At 42.4% G+C, this 15,051-nt stretch overlaps 1 protein-coding gene across 3 annotated transcripts in view; it reads left to right on the plus strand.

Moving 5' to 3' along the window:
* The first annotated feature begins 405 nt into the window (after positions 1-405).
* Positions 406-15,051, plus strand: part of CDC42SE2 (CDC42 small effector 2) — a 75,750-nt gene continuing 61,104 nt past the window's right edge. For 2 of the 3 annotated variants that reach the window (XM_054717799.1, XM_054717798.1), the window contains exon 1: positions 407-501. The gene's annotated coding sequence lies outside the window, so the exon portion shown is untranslated. Of the gene's footprint in view, positions 502-15,051 lie in introns of all 3 variants that reach the window. The other variant, XM_054717800.1, reaches the window with a different exon arrangement.

A 15,051-nucleotide genomic window follows, 5' to 3' on the forward strand; every position in this document is an offset into this window, starting at 1 on the left:
CCGCCCCTCCGCGCGGTTCTGGGAGGGGGCGCGGGCCGCCGCCGCGGGTGGGGAGGGGCTCCCGCGCTCCCCCACCCGCCCCGGTCGCCATCTTCTGGCGCGTCCCCGCCCGCGCGTGCTCCAGCCCCAGCTCCCGGCCTCGGTTCCCCTCGCCTCGGAGGGGATTCCTAGTCCGCGGCGCTCCAGGCAGCGGCGCGGCGCCGGGTGCGGACAAAGGCCACGCCCCGGCCGGCGGGGGCGGGGCCGGCGGGCAGGGGGCGGGGCCGGCGCGGCGGCAGCTGCGCAGCGGCGCGGCCCTCCGGCGGCTCTAAGAGCGCGCCCGCCCCTCGCCCCTCGCCCCGCCCCTCGCCCTGCCTTCGCGGGAGCCCGGGCGGGGAGGGCGGGGCCAGGAAGCGGCGAGTGCGCCGGGGAGCGCAGCTGCGGGCGTGGGGGTGGTAGCAGCCGCGGAGCCGGCGCTGAGAGCGGCTGCGGCCGGAGCGGGCGGCCGAGACAAAGACGACGGTGAGTGCCGCGCGGCGCCGGTGGCGCACCGGCCCCCACGCCTCGCGGTGGCGGCCTGCTGGGCGGGGGTCCGAAGCCCCGAAGCCCTGCCGCCGAGGGCTCGGGGGCGAGCGCGGCCCGGTCCTGCCCGCCGCGCGCTGCGGGCTGCGGGCTGAGCCTGCGGCTCCATTTTCAGGTCTGGGTGAGGTCCTCCTGCAGCCCCTCTGCCGTGGGGTTCTCCTCCTCCACCTCCGAGAAGTGGCTGCTCAGTTCGGAATTCCCGGCCGGCGGGCGGCTGAGGGAGCCCCCCGCCAGCCGGTGCAACATGGAAATGAAGACCCCTCCCCCCAACTTTGCGGGTCTGGGAGTCGGGAGGGTGGAGCCGGCGGAGGGCGGAGAGGGCCGGGCGCTGCAGGTGAGGGCTGGGGAGGGGCGGGGACCCCTGCCCCGGATCCGGGACGCTCGCCTGGGGCGTCCGGCGTGCTCCGCCCGCGGGTGTCGCCGCGGCTCCGGGTCGGCCCGGAGAGAACCCGACCACCTCCCCGGAGGAGCTCGTGCCACTCTTACAGGTTGTTGTACCGGCGCCGGCTGCGTTGGCTGCGGTTTGGGGTAACGCGTGTGGTAGGGAGCGGCTCGCTGGATGCCGCACTGAAAGCTGAAAAGCCCCGGTGGGCTGACTTCTTGCCTGCAAGAAACAGCGTTGGCATTCCTCTTCAGCCGCAGTTGTTTCCAATGATAAGCTTCTGTAGGGGAACTTGGTGATGACGGCCAGTGTACAGAAAGTGTGCAGAATTTAGGCGTTTTGTTTAAAGGGCCTGGTATATAGTAGATGCTCAGGAAAATACGTAAATGAATGAATGAATCTTGAAACATCAGACAAAGCTGATCTCTCATCCAGTAAAATTGAGACACATACCCTCTTGACTAAGGGAAAAAAACCATTCGCAAACAACATGTAGTTTGTTTTTATATGCTTGTTTTTTTGTTTTTACATACACAAGACATATACATACTGTTGAGTGAGTGATCAGTTATTATTACCAATATTGCAGGCGTGGGAGATGTTTGAAATGTAGGATTTTTCATCTTGAGGAAAGTTGGTAGTCGTTTTCTGTTTCTTAAAAATAAGCCTTCTTTCTTTCTTCTTTCTTTTTTTTTTTAAAGAATGTAGACCATCAGAGGTGCTTGGATATTTTGTTATTCTTTTGAGACCCAGCTTTCAATTTCATTATGAATAAAGAAGTTCATGTGCTTTTAGAGGACCTTGGTATGATCTCGAGTTGCTTTTTGAGCAAGGGAGAACTCTAAACTTAAGGGACGAAAAAAAAAATACTGATGTTGCACTAATATAATTAAATCTCTGTTTACTCAACAGATACTCATTAAGCGCCTATTATGTACTGACACCTGTGTTGGATGCTGGGTTTCTAGGGGCAAACAAAACCCACAATTATTCTTTTTTTAAACTTGAGTGTGAAGTTCTTTCCTCATTATCGATGCTGCAAGTGGGGGCTGTCTTACCCCTAGTTCCTACTGAAAGTTGGGAAAGATGACAGGTGAAGCTCCATGGAAGTGTAGATCCATAACAGTCTGTTGGAAGGTAACTTTATAGGGCTAAGATTATTTGGTTAACTTTCATGTTATCGGTTTAATAATGTAAATCTCTGCAATTTAAAATGAAGGGTGGAAGAGTTTTAGCAAACTAGTATTTTTATTCCGTCTCTCTCCCATGTTAGATGATTTTGGTACGGTGTATTGATTGAGAGAGTAATGCACTTCTGGTTCTGTTTTCTGTAAATAATCTTTGCTATGGAACACTTTCTTTTTTTTCTTTTTTTTAAATATATTTTATTGATTTTTTACAGAGAGGAAGAGAGAGGGATAGAGAGTTAGAAACATCGATGAGAGAGAAACATCGATCAGCTGCCTCTGCACACTCCCCACTGGGGATGTGCCTGCAACCAAGGTACATGCCCTTGACCAGAATCGAACCTGGGACCCTTGAGTCCGCAGGCTGACGCTCTATCCACTGAGCCAAACCGGTTTTGGCCATTTTCTATTTTTTAAAATCTCCAAGGAGAAACAGTGGATTTTTTTTCTATAAGAAATGTGTTTTTGTTTTGTCTTGTTTTTTATTGATTTCAGAGAGGAAGGGAGAAGGAGAGAGAGAGAAACATCAATGATGAGAGAAAAGCATTGATTGGATGCCTCCTGCACACCCCACACTGGGGATGGAGGCTGCAACCCTGGCATATACCCTGACTGGGAATCGAACCCGCGACCTCCTGGTTCATAGGTTAACGCTTAACCACTGATCCACACGGGCTAGGCAGAAATGTTTTTAAATATTTAAAATAAAGCATCTTTTCAGAAATTTTATTTTGACCTTTTTATTCACCATGTACAAATAATATAGTATTGACTTGATAATGCTGAAAAGGGAAGAACTTAATACTAATTTGTGGTTCCATATTTGGATTTTTCCCTCTAGTATTACAAATGAGATAAAAAGAGAATGGGATTGTAGTATTTATTAATTCTGAACATAGATGATTTAAAAAACTTTTATTTGGCTTCTTCAGAAGTTAGATTAATGTGCTTTAAAGTCAATCCTGATCATGATAAAATAATGTAGATTAATAATTTTTTTACAAATAGCTTTTGAATTTAGAGTGAACCCTTTTGACTTAACAGTGTTTATAAGGTAATGTGTACATGCAAATATACTGTCAGATCTTTAGATTTACTGGCTGTTAGCTTTGTATGGTTGTTTCTAGGAATGATAGTAGAGGAAGTAATCCCTCACATTTTAGTAATAGTTTTTCTTGAAATGTACACTTTTTATAGAGTTATTTGACAGTATACTCCTGATAGTCTGGTGTTGAGAAATCTAACAGTAAATGAGAATAGTGATGGTGAAGAACAATGTAAGCATGCTGTGATATGTTGAATAAAAAATGCTTGGCATGTTTTATTTGGATAAGAACTTCATCAGAATTCTTGACAATCAACAGCATTGGCACATGTTAGAATATCTTTTCCAAGAAATTAGAACCCATGGTGACTAATTTTTTTGTACCTTAAAAAGTACCAAAAGTCTTTTTAAAGTATTCCTACCTTGGAGTAGTTCATAATGTCCTGAGGCTAAATAAGTTCCAGGATCCTCCTATTTTATAATTGTTTGAACATCTGAAATGTTCATCAGTGTATGTGTGAGTATTTGGGGGAGAGGTTTTTGTTTTTTGTGTGTTTTGTTTGGTTTAAAATCTCCAAGGAGAAACAGTGGATTCCTTTTCTATAAGAAATGTGTTTTTGTTTTATCTTGTTTTTTTATTGATTTCAGAGAGGAAGGGAGAGGGAGCGCGAGAGAGAAACATCAATGATGAGAGAATCATTGACCCTCTAGAAGAACCTAGAAAGTATTTATTTAGTCAGGTATAATAAAGTGATTACGAATGATGCTGAAAATGGTACGTTGCAGCTGTGTCCAATTTGGTTGTATAGATTGAGAGAGAACATCAATGAACATTGGTATAAAACAGTTCCAGAGTGCTTTATAACTGATTTCTCACATTTATTCTACAGGATAGGTTGCTATTGTGCTTTTAGGTCCCACTTGTGTTTTTTTTTTGGTTGTTTTTTTTAAAAAAATTTTTATCATGAAAATGTTTAGGTTTCTCATTTGCTTTAGGATGAGTCTGAGATACTTTGTTAAGGCTTTATAAAATTTTTTCTCACAAATGCAAATGCATGTTGATTTTGATCTGTTACAATGTTCTTAATCTCAGTTCTCACAAAAGAAATATTTCAATATTATATTGAATGTTAAATGTCGGATCTGTCTCACAGTATGGGTTCCCTCTGCGTTCTTGAGAGGAACTGAGTGAAACGTGCTTATCCTTAATACTTACTAGTGAGGTGAGGACATTTATTCTGATTTGTTTTTTTTCATACTACCTGAGAAAACTTGGAATTTAGCTTATTAATAATTAACTTTATCCTGCTTCCTCAGTTCAAAGCTTAAGTACACTTGAACCTTTCAGCAATACTAGTAAAAAATGAACTGAGCAGGGGTTAGCTGAAACTGCTCTGGGGCCCCATCCAAAGGGAGTTTCTGAACTGAGAGCCAAAGATGTAATAAATTGTCTTTATCCTGACACTTTAAAATACTTGTAAGTGTATTTTAGTCAGAATGGATTGTGGTAAAAACAAAACCAAACCCAGCTCCCTCTTTTTCCTAGAAAGCGTTAGATAACTCCGTATTAAATTTAGGTGTCTTTGAACACGACTAAATGATGAGCACTGATATTTCTATGTTGTAGCTTACCCTCTTAGAAATTCATGCTAAGGTTTCTTATTAAATCTTTATTATTGAATATTTGTAAGCATCTTCTACTAAAACAAAATCATTTTGTTTCATTTGACTTTATTTTCAGTTTTTGTTTTTCAAAGCAAAAATGAATTGTGTATATTTTGCACCTGATATGTAGTGGGAATCCGTGGATATTCGTGGAACTGGTATGTTCAATGGGTGGAACTTGATACAAGTTTAAGCAGAAAATGACTGACTTTCTCTCACCATACCTTGGAACCCTCCCTGTAGATTAAAGTCTTTGCCTGTCTCTCAGGTTCTTAGGAAAATTAGATAGCTTTTCTAGTTATTTTTAAGTAATAAAAAGTGTTCTGCTCACTTGCCAGTAGTGGTCTTATTTTAGTCATTAGTAGTCTTATTTTAGTCATACCTCTTTTTATTTGCCAGCTCCTCTTCAGTATGCCATCCTCAGCTGTCCAGGGTTCAGCTCATGGGGAAAGGAGGTTGGGGATGTGGCTCATGCTGTCATGATCTGGTATGGGTGCCTTCAGTTGGTCAGGTTGCTCAAAGCTGACTCTTTCTCCAGGAGTGCCGGAAATGGTTTTCATGGGGACTCTATGTCTGGAAACCTCCAGCTGCAATTCCTATGATCTCATTCTGCTGTAGTCCCTTAGCCTTCCAGTTTCCCTCTTCTTCAGGCTCACTTTGCTCAGGAAGAGGTTTTGCTTTAGTCTTGTAGCTCTATAGCATTTTATATATATATAAATTTTTTATATATATTGATTTATATATATATATTTATATATATATTTATTTATATATATATATTGATTTCAGAGAGGAAGGGAGAGGGATAGAGAGAAACATCAATGATGAGAGAAACATCAATCATTGATTGGCTGCCTCCTGCATGCCCCTCACTGGGGATCAAACCATAATCTCCTGGTTCATAGGTCGGCGCTCAAACCTCTGGGCCATGCCAGCCAGGCTAGCTCTATAGCATTTTAACCAGACCTGCCTGTACTTTATTAAGGTTATTTCATCCAATGCAGTTTCAAGCATTTCACCAGGACCTCCTCATCCAGTTTTCCAGCTCATTCTGTAAAGTATCCTACTGAATGGTACTTTCATGTCTGGGACCTACACTCCATTGCTGCTACCACCTTTTTACTGTTCCGTGTCCACTATTATGATTTCCCCCATTTACACACCCTCAGGTCCCTGGTAGCACTTCTCCTTTCACTGTACTCACCTAGCAAACTCCAGTTCACCATCTAGTCTGGCCTGTCCCTGTACCTGGCAGTGGAGTGTGTCTTGAGAAAAACACACCCATGCTGACCTGGTCCTCATTTAATTCACGACACTGGCTTCAGCAGGGCCCTTCCTGCTTCCCACAGTCTCTCCCACGCCCCGGAATGACTGCTTTACACCTCCTCAGGCCTCCTGCACAGATTTTCTCCTCTTCATTTTCAACTGATGACCTTGTTTCCTGTGTATTAAAAATGAAAGCAATCAAAAGAAAACCTGTGCGTGTCTCCTTGCATCTGTGCCCATGCTTTGCATTTCCTGTTTTGCTGTGACCATTGCCGCAATCTGCTTTTACCCCTTCTCTTGTCAAGGACTTTGCATTGCTTCAGTGTGTACCCCATTTGCCTGCCTGCCAATGCACTGAATCATCAGTGTTTACCATTGCTACTGGATTATTCCTATCAGCATATTCTTATGGTGAAATATTGCCCATCTTTAAAAACAATGACAAAAACCTCCCCAACACCGCATCTTTCTTCAGCTACTGCTCTCCAAAGGTGTTGTTTGTGGTCACGAGTACTCCCAATCTCTTTGGGTCTCCTACAATCCCGTTTTTTCTTTTCTACTCTACTATAACTGCTCTTGTTGAGATACTAGTGACCTCCTTGGTGATAAATTCCCTAGTCAGTTCTCAGTCCTTATCTCACTGGAATTAGCAACAGCAGTCTTTGACGTGGTTGATAATTTATCTTCTTTGAAACCTTTACTTTGCTTCTGAGACACTATGCTTATTTTCAGTTTATTTTGCTGGTTCCTTTTCGTTGCCCCAACTTCTAAAACACGAGGCTGTGTTCCAAAGCTCCATGTTTAGAGCTCCTCTCTACTTATATGTAGTCTCTTGTGAACTCATCCGTCTGTCTTCTAGCTGGAATTATCTTATTTCAAATTAAAAATGTTATTTTTAGTCTGGATCTCTTTCCTACCTCCAGACTTGTATACCCAACTACCTAATCAACATTTCCAGTTAGACATCCCAAATTTAACCTGTCAAAACTGAACTATCCTTTCTTCCTCCCTCATCCCAATGATTGTTCCTTTTCCACTCTTCCTCATCTTATTAAATGTCAGCTGCATCTTTCACTTTCTCTGGCTGAAACCTCATAGATATTCTTTTTAAAAAAATATAGTTTTATTGCTTTCAGAGAGGAGGGGGGAGAGAGAGAGAGAGAGAGAAAAAAAAATAATGATGAGAGAGAATCATGGATTGGCTGCTGCCTCCTGCACGCCCCCACACTGGGGATCGAGCCCGCAACCCGGGCATGTGCTCTGACTGGGAATCCAACCATAACCTCCTGGTTCATAGGTCGACGCTCAACCACTGAGCCACGCTGGCCAGGCCTCATAGATTTTTTTTTCTTTTCTTTTTTTAAAATATATTTTATTGATTTTTTACAGAGAGGAAGGGAGAGGGATAGAGAGTCAGAAACATTGATGGGAGAGAAACATTGATCAGCTGCCTCCTGCACACCTCCTATTGGGGATGTGCCAGCAACCATGTTACATGCCCTTGACCGGAATCGAACCTGGGACCCTTCAGTCCGCAGGTCGACGCTCTATCCACTGATCCAAACCAGTTAGGGCCTCATAGATATTATTGACTCCTCTCTTTCATACTCCATATCTAATTCAAAATAATGTAGCATGAAAGTATGTCCTGTATCTACCTTAAAGTCTACCTTGAGAATAAATGTACCCACAACTTGCTATCTTCAACTGCTGCCCCCCTCTCTGAGCACCTGTCCTCTATTGCCTGTGCTATTTTTGTAGTCGCCTTTCTGGTCTCCCTGCTGCTTCGCTCTTTTCTGTTCTCCACACAGCAGCCAGGACCATCCTTTTGAAATGAAAGCTTAATTATTTATTTTTTAAAAATATATTTTTTATTGATTTCAGAGAGGAAAGGAGAGGGGAGGGGAGATAGAGAAATATCAGTGATAAGACAGAATGATTGATCAGCTGCCCCCTGCATGCCACACACTGGGGATTGAGCTCGCAACCTGGGCATGTGCCCTCACCGGGAATTCAACCGTGACTCCTGGTTCATAGGTAGATGCTCAACCGCTGAGCCACGCTGGCCTAATTATTTTATTTTTATGTTCAAAACCCTTCAGTGACTTTCCATATCATTTAGAGTAAAAGCTAGAATACAACAGTGCGTACAGAGATCTGTGTCTCTCCTTCCTCTGTCACATGTCCTACTGATTCCGCGCTGGCTTACTCCACACCAGGCACATAGGTCTCCTTGAAGTTTCTTGAACCTACCAAACACAGTCTTGTATTCATGTCCTTAGGGAAGAACTTTGTTTTATTCACTGCAGAATCCCCAGGATTCATGAGGGACTGGCACATGGTGGGCATTCATATCTGCTAAATGAATGGCCGCTTATCTTGTTATTCATGTCTTTGGTAACAGCTTATATGTATGTCTCTGTAACTAAAAGTATTTCACCTAAAACCATATAGTCCCATAAGAATTAAGTAAAAACATATTTAGAGGATAAGGTAAGTTTCAAATCAAATTTTGTATATGGAAAGTGAAAATACACAGGAAAATGGTAAGGGTTGTAGAAAAGGAACACAGAGGCAAGTAAGATAAATGAAATAGAGAAGAAGAAAAAAAGCCTGATTGGTAAGTAGGGTAACAACATTTAAAAAACACACAAACTGTTTTTGACTTGCCCAGATTTCTTTTAGGCTATGTTTTTTGCATTCTGAGTGTCGGTGATTTACATGGACTTAGACACTCACGTTGGACCATATTATACTTTCCTTTTGTCAGGTTATGGGATCCAAAGAGAGGCTGTTTATCTACTGCCCCTCAGAAAATGGGGGCATTTATTGTACTTCTGTGGTAAGCTAGCAGCTAGCTACATTAATGTACACAAGTCTATGGGGAGTATCATATGGATGTAAATACTGTGTTCTTAAGTGGAAAATGCTTGAATATATTTAAGTGCTTTTTAAAAACTGCAAAGTGTTTTTTAGGTGGGAAATCAGAGTGTAAGGGAAATTAATGATATGCAAACTTTCAGTATTTCATTCTGCTGAGACAAGATTTTTTAAACTTTTTTTCTGAGCTATAGGTCTCATTTCTTGTAGGTTAATTAAAAAAATCTTTTAAATAAATTATTGAAATAGGTGGCTTAGTAGAAGTTTCTGAATGAATAGGTAATTTGTGTAAGCATAAATTATTCTCTATGAACCAGTTTAAACATTTCCCTATTTTCGTGCAATATGTAGTAATTTATGTCTAGGTTGACTTGTCTGAAGGACTTTCATGTGACCATAATGTGGACCTAGTTTTCAGGGCCGTCAGAGGTGTGGACATATATGTGTTTATATATATCTTTACAGTTTATTGGTATGCAAATATAATTTAAAGTTGCATACGCTTGCTATTTTATTTTCACTTCTTAAGCAATAATATTTATAAATCAGATTTATTATTATATTTTTTCACTTTAAAATATGAAATTAAAATATAAAATTTTCATATTAAAACACAGTGATAATTTGTAAAAAGTTTACATACCATGTGAAGTTATTTTGGATGACAACACTACAAGTGTTTGCCTATGATTTTGAATTAATCTATTTTGTAGACTAATTGGGTCAAATTAATTGGAATTTTTTTTCTTCATTGGAATTTGTCATTGATCTACCTGAATTCATATTAGCATTTCACATTTAAAACACCCATCTTGGACTAATAAGATCCTTATTTCTGAGCTGATGTGCAGTCCTACCACTAAGTTTATTTTAGCTATATCCATTGTGTGAGGTCTACCATACCATGCTGCTTTAACTTCATAATGTTCTAGATAGATTGTGAGGCAACCAAAATGATCATATTGAGAAAAGTGATTTCAGTTCATAGCTGTGACCTAAGTCTCATAAGAGGTCATTAAAATAATGCATTAAAGTATACATTCAGCCCAGGCCAGGTGGCTCAGTTGATTGGGGCATCGTCCTGCACACCAAATGGTTTCAGGTTCGATGCCTAGTTAGGGCATACTAGTTAGTATACCTGCGTTGCAGGTTTGATCCCCAGTCAGGGTGCAAATAGGAGGCAACTGCAATTGGTTGATGTTTTTCTCCCTCTTCCCCCCTTCCCCCCTCCCCCTCTCCCCATCTCCCCCTCCCTCTCTCTTCCCTTCTCCCCCCTCCCCCCTCCCCCTCTCTCCCTCTCTCTCCCTCTCTCCCTCTCTCCCTCTCTCCCTCTCTCTCCCCCTCACTCTCAAATCAATAAACATATTTTTGGATGAGGATTTTTTTTTAAAGTATGCATTCATTCAACACATTTATCAAGGTACTCTTCCCAATCCACTTAGAATAAAATACAAACTATAGTCATCCAGAAAATACAAATTTACAAACTTCTAGGAGTATCTCACCTTTGCTCACCATTTAGCTGTTCAGTTTCTCAAATATGCCATGCTTGTTCTTGCACTAGGGCTTTTACACAAGTTGTTTCCGTTCCCCCAGATCTTTGAAAGGTTGGCTTATCTTTAAGATCTCAGCTTAAATATTACCTAATTTCTTAACCACTCAGTTTATGATAGCTGCTCCCCCCACCCCCATCACCTTCATAGCATTTGTCAGTCCTTGAAATTGTGTATTTTAAATTTTTTATTGTGTGCCCAAATAGATTATAAGCTTTATGAGATCTGGGAGCTCCTTTATCTTGTTCCTTGCACCTGGCTATGGTGAGACTCTTTACAGCAGGAGAATCAGCAAAAGCTACAAATGAGGGCCTTTATTCCAGAGAGGTGGCTGTTAAATATTGATTAGCCGATCCCTGTGATCATATGAAATTATTGTTTTTACTAGAGGCCTGGTGCACGAAATTTGTGCACAAGGGGAGGATGTGTGTCTCTCAGCCCAGCCTGCACCCTCTCCAATCTGGGACCCCTTGAGGGAGGATCGGGCCTAAACGGGCATTCAGACATTCCTCTCACAATCCAGGACTGCTGGCTCCCAACTGCTTGCCTGCCTGCCTTCCTGATTGCACCTAACTGCTCCAGCCTGTTTGCCCCTAACTGCCCTCCCCTTTAGGCCTGGTCACCCCTAACTGCCCTCCCCTGCAGGCCTGGTCACCCCTAACTGCCCTCCCCTTTAGGCCTGGTCACCCCTAACTGCCCTCCCCTGCAGGCCTGGTCACCCCTAACTGCCCTCCCCTGCAGGCCTGGGTCCCCCCCAACTGCCCTTCCCTGCAGGCCTGGTCGCCCACAACTTCCCTCCTCTGCCGGCCTGGTCGCCCCTAACTGCCCTCCCCTGCTGGCCTGATCGCCCACAACTGCCCTCCCTTGCAGACCTGGTCCCTCCCAACTGCCCTCCCCTGCTGGCCATCTTGTGGTGGCCATCTTCTGGTGGCCATCTTGTGTCCACATGGGGGCAGTCATCTTTGACCACATGGGGGCAGCCATCCTGTGTGTTGGAGTGATGGTCAATTTGCATATTATCCTTTTATTAGATAGGATTAGATAGGATAGAGGCCTGGTGCACGGGTGGGGGCCGGCTGGTTTGCCCTGAAGGATGTCCCGGATCAGGGTGGGGGTTCCCTTGGGGCATGGGGTGGCCTGGGCGAGGGGCCTGTGGTGGTTTGCAGGCCAGCCACGCCCCTGGCGACCCAAGAGGAGGCCCTGTATCTGGGATTTATTTATCTTCTATAATTGAAACTTTGTAGCCTTGAGCAGAGGTCTGGGCCTCCCAGGGCAGGCGGAAAGCTTGGCTTCCTCCATCGCTGGGGGCAACCCAAGCCTCCTGCCCTCTCCAGCTCTGTGGCTGCCGCCATTTTTGTTGGAATTTATTTATCTTCTATAATTGAAACTTTGTAGCCTTGAGCAGAGGCCTGGGCCCGCCAGGGCAGGCGAAAAGCTTGCTTGGCTTCCTCCATTGCCAGGGAAACCCAAGCCTCCTGCTCTCTCTGTGGCCACAGCCATCTTGGTTGGGTTAATTTGCATACTCGCTCCTGATTGGCTAATGGGTGTGGCTGGTGGGTGTAGCAGAGGTACAGTCAATTTGCATATTACTCTTTTATTAGATAGGATGGGCAAAAAAAAGTCTTGAAATATTGGCAGTTTCTCATGGTTTAACCTAGTAGAGTTGCTTATTTTCATTTAATGATAATTTCCTCATGGAAGTTGGTGAAATTATCTCAGTGATCTCCTTACCTTGTTTGTTTTTTCAAAGTTGCATTCACTTCACATCTCATGATTACTTCTAGATATATTTAATATGTAAAAATTGGCTGTTTATGTGTTTGTATTAATTACTTAACTGTATACTTAATTGTTTAACTTGTTCATTCCACAGCAGGCACAGAAGACCTTGAGATGACTCTAAGGGTGTTCTTTTTTTTTTTAATCCTCACTTGAGGATATGTTTTTATTGATTTCAGAGCGAAACATCAATCTATTGCCTCCCATACGCACCCCAAATGGGGATCGAACCCCTGACCAGGAATTGAACCTGCAACTTTGTCGTGTACAGGATAGTGCTCCAGCCAACTGAGCCATACGGGAGGGCAAAGGTGTTCTTGATTTTGCTATTGAGTGCTAAGCCCATTGAAAGGTGTTCTTTTCTAGTGTAGAAAGCAGAGCTGGTTCAATTTGAGTCATATACTAATAGATAATTTTTTAAATATTCTTTTCAGAATGTTTTCCATAAATACACCTGAGTTCAGTTTTTGGGGGTATGGGTTTTTTTTCTTTTCTTCTTTGGCCTATCATTATTCTCTAAAGTGTTTACATATGCTCTCTGATCATTTTCTTTATGCTACTCTGTGATATCTTCTATTAGTCGGTGTCTCTAAGTCAGCAAAATGATTTTGTCTTGTTTCTCAACTTTATCTGAGGAAATTGTTTAAAAATTGAACTTTGTTGGCTCAGGCGATTTCACTAACATTTTTTGAGCAACGTTTGCATTTGTTAACTCTGAGTAAGTGGATTTGAATTGATGATATTACATCTAGATTTCTTTTAAAAAATATATTTTATTGATTTTTTATAGAGAGTAAGCGAGAGGGATAGAGAGTTAGAAATATCAATGAGAGAGAAACATCAATCAGCTGCCTCTTGCACACCCCTTACTGAGGATGTGCCCGCAACCAGGGTACATGCCCTTGACTGGAATCGAACCCGGGACCCTTCAGTCCGCAGGCCAACGCTCTATCCACTGAGCCAAACTGGTTAGGGCTACACCTAGATTACTTATACTGTAACTTAAATTGTTCTGTCTCAGCTTGTGTTTAATGCAAAAAATCAGATAATACATATATACCAAAGAAAAAAAAATCCATAATCCCACCACCCTAAGATAACCACTGGTAATGTTTTGATGAATGTCCTTCCAGGCAAATCAATGAATAAATGTTTTTTCACAAAAATAAGGTCTTAGTACACATACTGCTCTATAATTTCTTCTTTAACAAATATGGTGATCATAAGAGCATTACTTTTTATCACTTCAGTTTGAAAGGATCTTATTGAAAAGTGAAAATATTTTTTGACTGAGGGTAAAGCTGTAAGTAAAGTTGTGATTAAAAACAGTGGTGTTTATGGAGAGTAGAATGTGGTAAGTCACCTCGAGACAAGAATTACTTCAGCAGTAATTTTTTCTTAAGAGCCTTCTTACCATTGCACAATAGCCTGATTGTAGTATACCAGCTAAGGAAAACAGTGCATGATTCTATGTACAGTAGAATAATCTTAATAATAGCTCCAGGGTAAAATATGGGGTTGTAGATAAGTTTGCATTTTTTGGTCTACCCCAGGTCCTACTGACACCTTAATATTAAAATAATTTTAGAAGAAAAATGTTTTATTGAAGGCCTTCATCTCAAATTATGACACTTTTATTAGATGCTGCTACCCTTTTTATATGTCAGAATGAGGAGTGAGGATTTCAGCATAAGAATTCTTGTATACATGTTCGAGTTGATTTTTTGTTTCATGAATGTGAAAATTCTTGTGGAAGAATTGCAAATATATATAGGTGTATTGCATTCTTTGGAAATCAGTTCCAATCTTGTCAAGTAGTTGGATATTAAAATAGCAGTTTTTGCTCTAACTGGTTTGGCTCAGTGGCTAGAGCGTCAGCCTGCAGACTGAAGGGTCCCAAGTTCGATTCCGGTCAAGGGCATGTACCTTGGTTGCAGGCACATCCCCAGTAGAAGGTGCAGGAGGCAGCTGATCGATGTTTCTCTCTCATTGATGTTACTATCAATCCCTCTCCCTTCCTCTCTGTAAAGAAATCTGAGTATGACTAAAATATGGGGGGGAAGTGTTCAATTTAATAATAATAAGTTTCTCTTTTCAGATTTAAGATTTAATAAATGGTGCTAATTCACCTGAGTACCATGACACAGGTACTAAATAAATTGCTGGAAGGAGTATAAGGGTTCTGTAGAACCCTTTTGAAAAGTAGTTTGAAGAGTAGTGAGTAGTGTTTTTGCCTTTCAAAGAATACCTGTACCCTGAGGAAATAATGAATTTCCTCCCCCTTTTTTTTGAGGGAGGAGGTTATTTCCTTATGTAATGACAGCTTTATAAGGTAATTCATGTGATATTGTGACTTACAGTAAGAAATACTATTTGGGCCGAAACCGGTTTGGCTCAGTGGATAGAGCGTCGGCCTGCGGACTCAAGGGTCCCAGGTTCGATTCCGGTCGGGGGCATGTACCTTGGTTGCGGGCACATCCCCGGGTGGGGGGTGTGCAGGAGGCGGCTGGTCGATGTTTCTATCTCATTGATGTTTCTGACTCTCTGTCCCTCCCCCTTCCTCTCTGTAAAAAATCAATAAAATATATTTAAAAAAAAAGAAAAAAAAAAGAAATACTATTTGGTCTTCATCCCTGTTTCTGGCACAGTGGTCCTTAAAACCATTGGGATTTCCTGAGTGATGAGAGGGTATTTTTAAATTTTATGTTTTTGTTATGTTAATGAGGCAACATT

This window comes from Eptesicus fuscus, chromosome 6 (genome assembly GCF_027574615.1).
Source record: "Eptesicus fuscus isolate TK198812 chromosome 6, DD_ASM_mEF_20220401, whole genome shotgun sequence".
NCBI classification, from domain to species: domain Eukaryota; kingdom Metazoa; phylum Chordata; class Mammalia; order Chiroptera; family Vespertilionidae; genus Eptesicus; species Eptesicus fuscus.